Below are 12,312 nucleotides of genomic sequence, written 5' to 3' on the forward strand. Positions count from 1 at the left end.
AGGCTGGAAGGAAAGTCTTTAATAAGTTAATGATAAATAACAATTGCCTAATTATGATTCTGTGGAAGAACGAGGCTTTCTGGTGTGCTTGGAATTTTATCTACTCTGGGGACCCCTTATTTTGAGCAGGCTGCTGATGGAATGCTAAGCCTAGAGTCTGACTAAATGACCCTTCACGCTAAATATCATGGGGGAAGAATTTGTACAAGGCTCTTGAGTTCATTTAAAGAATGGTGAACAATTTAAATTTAAATACTAAACCATCTGTAAATTAAATGGTTTAAATAATAAGCATTTAAATAATAGATATCCTTTAGATGCCATGGAAAAAGATAATTTCCTATAACAAATATGATTTCTAAGATGTGCGGTCCTGACATAATTTTTGATTGCCTGTAAGAATCAAAATTTTGTAGTTAACAGTTGAATATCTTGGGGGAACTTCTTGCTCTTCAGCAAACATTGAGGAGAACTGCAATTAAATTTAAGTAAGTCTTTACCCCTCCAGACTAGTGCTCCTTGTTTATTCTGTTCTTGAGGTTGCTGCAGTGTGAGTGCTTCCAACATTCTCTTATCTTTGCTAAGGAGGAGGAGAGCCAGTGTTTGGAATTCTCGAAGTACTTATAGCAACAAGACTATTTCTGCACAAGGTTCATTATCAAATGCCATTGTGACCTCCAACATTAATTTTACCTAAAGCTGAAAGAAAATTTGGAGGGTGCTTATAATTTTATGTCACAATTTTAAGGGAGCCCAAATCCTAAAGTTGAATATTGACTTAATACAGTTTATTTTTGGTAACTAACTTCCTACCAAAAAAAAAGAAATGAATGAAAGTTGGTGCTCAGTTCTGCTGGAGAATACTAACAACAAGGGCAACAACCACATCACCTTAAAAACATAAATCAAAAGAAAATAATATATAAAAACCACAGTGCTATCTGGGTAGCTAAAAAAGAAAAAATATCAATGCCCTTAATTTTAATTCAAAGCTGGCAACATTTTTATGTCAAATTAGTTAAGTAATAAAAAAGATGATTTCATGTACTACTTTATCCATACTAGTACTTACGTTAAAAAATTAGTTGGGAGAAATTTGTGACAATGATGTGAGATATTAGAGAACAAAGGAGACAAACAAATGAATAGAGGAACATATCATGGACTGCATAAAATTTACACATTTTAATTTAAAAAATATTTTCCTATCTTCTCCTCATTGTTAAAGTCCTAAAATACTCATCGATAATCTAGTGTAAGAGCTTTCGAAATAAGATTGCTTTCCTTCCTTCTATCCTTTCTCTCCTTCAACAGTGAGTGAGGTATAGTACCTGACTCAGGTTCTTCTCAATTTGCATGCAAAACATCAAGGATTTTATTCAAATGCAGATTTTCATTCAGTAGGTCTGGGGTTGATCCTGGGTTGGTCCTGCGGTTGATTAGAATCTGTGCTTCTAATAAGCTTCTAGGTGATGCCAGTGCTGTTGCACCTTGGACCACAATTTGAGTACCAAGGATTGGAGAGAACAGCCAATCCTCAAAGAGTTCATAGTCTAGTTACAGCCATTTCCATTCTCCACTATAGTTCAAAAAGTTTTAGCTTATTTTTCAGATTATGTATACAGCCCAGATGGCATCAAGGAGCTTGTTCCTCCTCTCAAGATCTAGATAAAATTAGATCAAAACACATCCCTAATTCTCTAGCCTCTGAAAACCCGAAGACTTTCCCACAATTTATGGAATGAGCCCAGAGACGAAACTTGGTCCTTTTCCATTTCCACAAAAAATCCACCTGCACAGGAATGTTGTCATTAGTAGAGAATATTTTGTAGGCATTGTCTGTTTATAGAGATGGGAGAAGAAGACAAAGGGATAGTTGACCTAACACTAGTACAAACACTCTGAAAGGGACTACGGGCTCCTGCTTCCACAGGATTAGTTCTGCATATGGATCTTCTCACTACTTGAAGTGCCATGTTCATCCTGCACTGTGTGCTGTGTCACCCATAGCTCGTGCTTCATGAGGGAGGGAGCTGGTATTTGAGCTGTATCTGATCAGACACCTATTTAGAACTCTCCTTTAAACAAACAGGCTAAAAACTTCCTTCCGTTTGGATGGATTCAGGAAGCTCCATTGTTTAGTTTAAATGTTTAATATGTAATAAAATTAAATACAGGCACATCTTGTTTTATCGTGCTTCACTTTTTTTGCACTTGCAGATATTGCGTTTTTTACAAATTGAAGGTTTCTGGAAACCCTGTGTCAAGCAATTTTCTATTGGTACCATTTTTCCAACAGCATTTGCTCACTTTGTGTCTCTGTGTCCCATTTTGGTAATTCTCACAGTATTTCAAACTTTTTCTTCGTTATTATATTTGTTATGGTGATCTGTGATCAGTGATCTTTGATGTTCCTATTGCAAAAAGATTATGACTCACTGAAGGCTCAAATGATGGTTAGCATTTTTTAGCAATAAAGTATTTTTAAATTAAGATATGTACATTTTTTAGACATAATGCTATTGCACACTTAATAGACAACAGCATGGTATAAACATAACTCTTATATGCACTGAGAAATGAAAAAAATGTGTGTGACTTGCTTTATTGCAATATTTATTTTATTATGATGGTCTGGAACTGAACTGACAATATCTCCAAGATATGCTGTTAATATAAAAAAAACAGTGAAATGATAAGACATGATAATAGACAACATAAAGCAATGCTTAATTAGTTGGTAAATGCTGTATCTATACCAATGGACAGGTCAAACATCAGGTGTTCGTAACTTCTTGTCATTCTTAGAGTCACATAAGCACATAAGCAATAATATAATTACGTTTAGTATTTTACTTAGATATAGGACAAAATATTGCCAATGCCCTCCAGCCAAAGACCACCAGGAACATACTTGTGGGTGAACAAGGAAGGTGGGTTTATTACTCATGGCAGAAAGGAAGAATGTACACCACGGGGAACTGTGCATCTCAGTAAGAAGGTGTTAGAAAGGGTTTATTGTAGGACTGGGGCTCCAGTTAAGTGATTTCAGGAGAGTTTGAGGAAGTGGGGCTTTGCTTAGCATTAAATATTCTCAGAAAACAGGTAATTCTATGATTGGGTATGATTAATAAATCTTAACTCAAAGGAGAGAAGACTAGTTGGAAGCTAGCCTGTAATGGGTAAAGAAGCAGCAGTCACTCATATCAGCCAGGATAGGAGGATGTTTGGCCATTTTTGTGGTTTGGACACTGTTCATGTTATGTCTCTGTGCAGACATGATTATGGAGTGGCCTTGTTTTTGTCCTGACCCATCACAGTCAAAGAGCAGCCTTGTCTCTTGCTGACGGTCTATGAAACTGTTTGTGTTCAACAGTAGAGCCTTAAGGCATAGCTGATAGTACCAGGCCAGCTCCTGGAGGTTGAGGGCTGCTTTTCTTTTTCTCAGTAAATTTTAGAAGAAAAATATCATTAGCCTTGCTTTTTTTCTCAGAGCAGTGTAACATGGAACACCGTTTGAGATACACTACTTTGAACAATAGGAAAATAAATGATGAGTTTTAAGCTGTAGAGTAACATGACATTTTAGAATCACATGTGGAGAATGGACTGTGGCGGATGGACTGGAGGGGGAAGACTAAAAGGCAGGAGCAAAAGTTAAGGTTTATTCATTTATTTATTCATCAAATTATTATTAGATACCTACTGAGTGCTAGGCACTGTGCTGGACTTTGGGGCTGCCATGGTGAATGAGACAGCCCCTCCCTCAGGAGCCCACAGTTTCCCAAGGACGATAAACAAGAACCAGGTACTGACGAGCACTGTGACAGGGCACCTCACAAGAGAGGCCGCTAATCCTGACTTGGGAAGTGAAGGAAGCCTTCTGGAGAAACCAGTTATGAGTTGGAAAAGACAGATGCAAGGAGTGGGAAAATGGGAAGCATGTTTCAAATTGAGGAATTAGCATGCTTGGGGAAGTGTAAGACATCAGGAGGCAACTGCAAAGTCCAGGCAAGAAGCAGTGAGGGTCTGGATTAGTGCAAAGAAGGTGGCAAACAAGAGAAGGTGGTAAGAAGAGGAGAGATTAGATGTGGGAGGTGATGGAAAGGGGGCAACTAAGAGGACTCCCATATTTCTGTTTGGGGTAATGCCACTAGTAAGGGTAGGGGAATAAGTTTTTTGTGGGTGTGTGGTGCACTTTGGGGAAATACAATCATTTTTGGACAGGCTGCATTTGCAGTCCTATGGAACACCCAGATGAAGTTAAGAAGGCATTTGGAGGTAATAGATAGCTCAGAATCCTTTTTTCTAGATATAGATATGGGAGACATTGGATAAAGGAGGTAATAAAGATACAGACTGGATGGAATTATCCAGGTGGAGTACAAAATCTTCAAAAATAGCAATATTTAAGGGTTAGGTAGAGTGAGCAGAACTTGCGTGGCTGGTGTGACCTTCAGAAATTTAGTGTACAAATATGATCACATCTTTTGTTTAACAAATTGACTGAGTCCGTATTAGCAAGGTTTCATAATTTCCTTCCTCAAAAATGTCCATTAATGGCAGGTACTGATTCAGCCCAAGGATCAGGAGCTTTGTTGGTCAGTCTTCTTCCAAGCGTCAGGTGGAGAGAGCACTGGAGTCTGGTAAGCCCATTGCCTTTGTTTCTTGAGTCCACAGGGTATTACCATTGAAGACTAATCCTGCAGTTTGATGGATGGTGTTGGGATGCCCTTGCTGGCCTGTTAGATGACTGTGCAGACCACAGCGGTGGGTATTAGGGTCACAGCTACCCTTAATTCACACTTAACACGCAGCAATTTTCCCCCAACGTGCAACAGCAATGGCAGGATAGTTGGGGAGGTAATTCTGCCACTGTGTGCTGAAAGCAATGTACCCATCTTCCACCCCCATGAATTCTGGGGTCTTTGTGCTGATGTATCTTATTTTCCTGGTACATTCAGCTCTTGGAATCCTTGGTCACTTCTCCCCTAGCAGACTTTACTCAGGACTCCTTGATGGATCCTTAACAGGCTTTCCTGACTTTGAACCATGGAGTCTGGAGTTTGGGGCTCTGATGTCTTTTCCTCAAGCAGGCCTTGAGTTCCTTGTAGGGACTGAGTCGCCTCCTCCCCAGTGTCTAGCTCTGCACACCAATGGGAGAGACAGTTTTTGCTAAGACAAAAAAGTAAGTCATGCATGTCTACTTGCCCTATATCTGCACAACTAAATGACCCTTCTCCAGACCAAGAAGCTCAGGTTCTATCAGATTTAAAAAGAGATCAGCTTGGTGCTTTGTGACCACCTAGAGGGGTGGGATAGGGAGGATGGGAGGGAGATGCAAGAGGGAGGGAATATGGGGATATATGTATATGTATAGCTGATTCACTTTGTTGTACAGCAGAAACTAACACACCATCATAAAGCAATTATAGTCCAATAATGATGTTAAAAAAAAAAAATAGTGGAGGGTGGATAGGCAGCTTTTTTAGCCAAGGAGAAGGAAAGTTAAGAGAACAGGAGAGACTGTGGCAAGGAAACTGGGAATTTTATTTTATTTTATTTTATTTTATTTATTTATTTTTTTTAAATTTATTTATTAATGGCTGTGTTGGGTCTTCGTTTCTGTGTGAGGGCTTCTCTAGTTGCGGCAAGTGGGGGCCACTCTTCATTGCGGTGCGCGGGCCTCTCACTGTCGCGGCCTCTCTTGTTGCGGAGCACAAGCTCCAGATGCGCAGGCTCAGTAGTTGTGGCTCACGGGCCCAGTTGCTCCGCGGCATGTGGGATCTTCCCGGACCAGGGCTCGAACCCGTGTCCCCTGCATTGGCAGGCGGGTTCTCAACCACTGCACCACCAGGGAAGCCCGAAACTGGGAATTTTAAAGAAGTGAGTGATCAATACTTTCAATCTTTATCAGATTAAATAAGTGAAGACTGAGAAGGATCCACTGGATTTCGACTTGGAGTTATTGCTGGCTAGTCACATGACTGCAGTGGTTTGAAGAGTGAATGAAAGGTGGAGTAGAGGCAGTAAGTCTACGCTCTTCTTACAAGAACCTTGGCTGTGAAACCAAAGTGAGAAGGATAAAGTAGAGGTGGTGGTGATATAGGAGGTGGGCTTCCTGAGAACCAGCAAGGGTAGCTCTGAGGAATTCCAGCCTCATTTTATCTGCTTCTTTAGGAATTTCGAATTAACTGAAGGCCTGGTATAGTGCGATCACCTATTGAAATGTCAAAATGATAAATGAGTTATTTTCTTAAAATAAGCTTCATTCTTTAGAACAATTTCAGATTGATAAAAAAAGATTGCAAAGATAGTACAGAAGTTTTCCATGTACCTCACACGATTTCCCCTATTATTAACATCTTTCGTTAGTATTGGTATATTTGTTACAATTAATGAACCAGTGTTCGTACATTATTATTAACTAAAGTTCCTACAATATTCAGATTTCCTTAGCGTCTACCTGATTTTGTTTTTTTTGTTACAGGCTCCCATCCAAGATGCATAACATTTAGTCATCATGCCTCCTTAGGCTTCTCTTGGCTTTGACAATTTCTCAGACTTCCCTAGATTTGGATGACCTCAACCATTTTGAGCAGTACTGATAAGGGTATTTTTTTTTTAATATTTATTTTGTTTATTATTATTATTATTTTTTTGGCTCCATTGGGTCTTCGTTGCTGCGCTCGGGCTTTCTCTAGCTGTGGCGAGCGGGGCTACTCTTTGTTGCGGTGTGAGGGCTTCTCATTGTGGTGGCTTCTCTTGTTGCGGAGCACCGGCTCTAGGCACACAAGCTCAGTAGTTGTGGCACGCGGGCTCATTTGCTCCGCGGCATGTGAGATCTTCCCGGACCAGGGCTCGAACCCTGGATTCAATGTGTCCCCTGCACTGGCAGGCGGATTCTTAACCACTGCGCCACCAGGGAAGCCCCTGGTCAGGGTATTTTTTTGTAGAATGCCCCTCAACTGGGATTTGTCTAATGCTTTTCATGATTAGACTGGGGTTGTGAGTTTTGGGGGGGAAGACCCCAGAATGCCTTTTTTTTTTTTTTTTTTTTTTAGGCAAGTAATACGACTGTATTCGGGAAGATGGCAGACTGGTGCCTCTGAAAAACCATCTTATCAGCGTTTGGATGCCAGTTTCTTTTATAGCACAGAGATGGGGGAGGAGACACCGAAGTGAAGTAAAAAGGCCAGAAGTTTTGCAAATATCCCCTGGAATGGCCAGCCTCGGGGAGGGGATGTGTTAATTTCTTCTTTCTAGCAGCCATCCACAGGTGGGCGGGGTCAGATCCTCTTCCTGTGAGCTGAACAAAGGCACTTCAACATTCAGGCAGAGGGGCAGGGTTCCCTGAGGCAGGCCATTATGTATGATTAAAATAACAAAAGCAACGAAAAGCAAAGGTTAAAGTCAAAGAAACAGATCGAACATGGAGTCTGATTTAGCTCTTTCCTGTTACAATTCCCCTCTGTCAATGTCCATTCCACAATCTTGTGGAAAAAGGGGTGACAATGTTCTAACTGCTCCGTCAGATGCATCTTTCTGAGAGTGTCCGCCATCGGCGTCAGTGTTCCAAATGTTGAGATTCGTCTTTTTTTACACTTTGGAAGTGTCTACTTTACGCCTGTAGACTTAAAAATATTTATAACCTAAAAGTTGAGAGTTATCAGGAATTTTGAAGTCTTCAAGCCCAGGAGGCCGCATCTCAAGTTAAGGAATTTAGCGTTTTTCTATGTATGGGAAGATGCAAGAGTCTGGGCTCACTGAAATCATTTCTTTGATATGCACCACAGCTATCTGGGGCCTGTATCCTGGATTTTCATATCCTGAGTTTCCTCAGGGCTCACCATAGGTAGTGGCTGCAGACTGATGGCTGCTAGATGGCAGGTATTCTTCTCCTTCCTGAGTTTCCTCAGGGTTCACGGACTCAGGTTGGAGGGCTGCAATCGCTGATGATTGATCCTCTCCTCTTGGTCAGGAATTTGACCAATATTTGGGAGACATTTCATGATCAAATTTTGTCCCACGGTGCTGGGAGGCTCATCCCAGGTCAGGCGAAAATTCTTGATATGCCACTCCAAGTGCTAAATTTCGGATTAGGCCCTATTGATAATTAAAGATTCTCTGGATCCTCTGTCTAATTATGATCCAGGAGACATTTTCCCTTGTTGCTTCTTCCCATACCTAGAATCACATTATTACAATTATGTTATAAAAGTGATCTATTTCCTTAAGATGTTTAGCCATAGAAGTTTTGTTGGAGGCCTGGTTACACACTTGGTACTGCAAGAGACAACACTCATAAAATAGGATATAAGTAATGCAGCTAGTAACATTGACAAAGACATAGTGCAACAGGGAGATACAAAGCACAAACAATTTGGAAATAAAGAACTAATTAAAACAATGATTAGGGGCTTCCCTGGTGGCGCAGCGGTTGAGAATCTGCCTGACAATGCAGGGGACACGGGTTCGAGCCCTGGTCTGGGAAGATCCCACATGCCGCGGAGCAACTAGGCCCGTGAGCCACAACTACTGAGCCTGTGCGTCTAGAGCCTGTGCTCCGCAATAAGAGAGCCCGTGATAGTGAGAGGCCCGCGCACCGCGATGAAGAGTGGCCCCCGCTTGCCACAACTAGAGAAAGCCCTCGCACAGAAACGAACACCCAACACAGCCAAAAATAAATAAATAAATAAATATTAAAAAAAAAAAAAAAACAAAACAATGATTAGCATAGTATGAAGTCCACAGGAGAGCCAGCTGGAGAAAACAAATTCTGGCAGGGTCAGGTAGAGAGAAAAAGATAAATATTTCCTCTTTGTTTACAAAGGCATACTTTATCAACTGTTGTAGGTCACAGCATAAGAGAAAAGATTTTTCCAAAAAACAAAGATTAAAGCCAGAATATTTCCCAAAGTCATAAAATTATAAATCATGTTTACCAGTTCATTCATTCCCACGTAATTAATTCCCATTGATCTGGATGAAATAATCAGGTTTCCCATTAGTTTTGTCATTTGTTACCCAGTCCAGTTATATTACCTAAAGGCTATCAGAAACTTATATTTGTTAAAAAGTTCCTATTTATCAGTCTTCTTGGAAAATCTTCATTTTGTAAAAGCATCAGGACAAAAAACTTAAAATAGCATGGTTAAATATGTGAGTACAATGCAATCTTGGATATAACATTTTAGAATAACTAGTATTATGATTGATAACATCTCAGGACATATCAGATGTTAGGGATTCCATATAAAATTTGGAATATCTATATAAATGACATTTATCCGTACTCTGTAATCTAAGGTTCATCTCCAGTCACTTGACAATGTTTCTGAAGTAATTTGACATACCAAATAAACTTAGTTTGACATCTCTCTCTGAGATGTTTCAGAGATGTTCTTTCAAAGTATACCGGAGTCAGATGGAGGCTAAAAAGCTTTAGTCAGATTTTGATATTTGGGAATTTTGTTAAAGATATCAAAAAGGTTTTAAAATACAACAGGATCGTAGGTCACTGTGAAAGAGTACTTATTCATTTAACCAACGTCACAAAACGATTAAAAGAAAACAAATATGGATCACTTAAGGGCACAGAAACTTATATAATCTGTTATCAAAAGAAGCATTTCTAACACAGAGAGAGAGATCAAATTCCAGTCTTGTATTAGCTTGCCTAAAAAACAAATATCCATTTACTTAGTTAACATCAATCTAAATTTAGTTAATCCTGATCATGTACAAAACTTTCTCAGCAAAATGTAACTCCATTCCTCATACATTCTTAACTGAAAACACACATTCTACCATACTGAAATGTTTTATTATTTTCAGTAGCTTTAAATATATATTTAAATTAGAATGCCCGACTCTTGAAAACCTTAATTTCTAGTGACAACCAAGAGGCAAGTAATAGTTACCAAGATCTGGAGAACCTATTTTAGATGATTTTTAGAACACAATTATTCTTATAGTTTACCTAAAATCTCTTATTTATATTTACTTTAAAATTTCATCATATCAAGTTATTTTTCTTGCTGACAAAGTTGCAACAGATGTAACAAGATTTCATTTAACTTCTATTAAACCTAGGTGCAGTGAAAGTACTATACTTAATGTTGATGGCTCTAAAGACATGTCTATATTAATTAGATCAACAAACTTAAACTTAATACCAGGCATTAATTTAATACTAAATATTTCCCAGTTCACATGAACCTGAAACTCATTTAGCTTAATTTCTCTCATATTTAGAATTGTTTGGTTTGTAAGCACTTTTCTTTAAGCCAATTAAATAGAGCTCATTTACAGACTAACCTCAGCAATGTTACCCAAAGACAAAAACACAAACACACAAACAGAGAGACATCATAGTTCTCATTTCAAAATTTCAGCCCGAGTCAGGTACAGCAGTGTAAACCCCATCAGTTTACAAAAGAGGTTGGATTAAAGTTGGGTTTCTGGCAGATGGAAAAAATTAAGCTCACTTGTCTAGATGGTTAAACCCTTTCTACTAATATTTATGGAAAACAAGTGAAGTTCTAAATTACTTTTTATTTAGTACTCTCTTTTTCAAAATTTGCATTTTAAAAAGATGGCAGAGATAAGCGTTTTTTGAGAAGACCAGTTAGGACATTTGTATCTCAAAGATATAGGCAAGTTTCTCCTAGGATGACTTTGTTTCCCCTTTGTTTAATATTTATAAGCCTCTTAAGATCACCCGTATTTATTAGAAAATCAGTCACCTTGTTCCCCACTGTCAATGTTACCTGGGGCTCCTGTGGGGAAATCAGAATCGGACGCCTCAAGTCCAAGGGAGTCCCCTGGTCTTTTACAGGGTATCGGGGTACGGGAAATTGCCCTGCTGCAGAAGTGGCCCCGGTCCAAACTGGGTGCCCTGTTGGGTCTTAGATGGTGATACTAAACCACGTCCCTGTGCCCTGGGGGTTACCATAGAAACTTGTATTTGATCCCCGCGGGTAGGGGAAACAGGAGGCGGTGAATCTGTTGGCGGCACGGGGGGAGGGGGCGGGGGCAGTTGGAACAGCTGCCGGGGCAGCCTGCTCGGCCACTGGGGAGATGAACAGGCTGGGTTGGGGGGTTAAGTTTTGAAATAACATGTCCCCACTCTCATTTTTTTTTTCTCTTCCCTCGTAGAACAGGTTTCCCTTTGTGTTTCCTTTCAGACCACTGCACCATAAGGTGGCAGCCCTCTGACTCCTTTTCCTCCTGATGCGATAGCATAAATGCTCCTACATATGGAATCTTATCTCTTTTCCCTGCTCTTTTGCAGAACATTTCTAACTGCGAGACTGTATAATAATTGAGTGAACCATTCAGGGGCCATCGTTCTTCTGATCCTAACATATATTGGGTCCACATCTTATTACAATAGTATATCATGTCTTTCTTAGTTATAGGCTCACGGCTATGTTTTGCCCATTAATCTGATACATTCCCCAAAGGCCTCTCCTTAGGGGTAGATGGAGTATTTTCCACCTTTAAAAGTCTGATAACACCAAGACACAAAAGACGCAGACAAATTGCAACACAAAAGGCACAAACAAATTCTAGCCTCGATGCACACAAAACTAAGACAAAACCAATGAACTAGTTCCCAGATCAGGTAGACTTACCCTACAAAACCAACGAACTAGTTCCCAGCGAACCAGTTCCCAGGATCAGGTAGAGTCCAACAATTCCCCCCTCCAACAGGGTACCCCAACCAGATTGGCTTGGCCTGTAAAGGAAAAGCCCAGATTGTGGGGGGAATATGTTCCCGGCATGCACGCCGGTTCGACTTACCCTCCAGAATCAAATTGAGTCCATCGACTCATAGCCACAGACTGAAGTTTGTCGGTTCCTTGCTTCAACTGCCAAGCTCTGGGGTAGCCAGTGCCGCTTCAGGGAACTTTGAAGGGAAGATCCTCAGGACAAATGGTCCTTGCAGCTGCTAGGGCCTTGCCCCAGTATTCCCTGACCGGGGCCAGTTAGCCACGAGCAGCAAGGCTCCTGGCTGGCTAAGCCAAATTTGTTACAGAGTCCAAGCCCCCTCTGCTCGCTGCATGACAGGCCATTGAATCGGAGACAAGGTGTTGAGGCAAGGAGTACGACTTTATTCGGAAAGCTGGCAGACCGGGAAGATCTGCGAGTCTCTGAAAAACCATCTTGCAGAATGCCATGTTAATCACATCATGTCAAAGGTACATACCATTAATGTGACTTATCACTTTCTTTTTTAAAATAAATTTATTTATTTTATTTATTTATTTTTGGCTGCGTTGGGTCTTTGTTGCTGCGCGCGGGCTT

This window comes from Balaenoptera musculus, chromosome 1 (assembly GCF_009873245.2).
Source record: "Balaenoptera musculus isolate JJ_BM4_2016_0621 chromosome 1, mBalMus1.pri.v3, whole genome shotgun sequence".
Taxonomy (NCBI): Eukaryota; Metazoa; Chordata; class Mammalia; order Artiodactyla; family Balaenopteridae; genus Balaenoptera; species Balaenoptera musculus.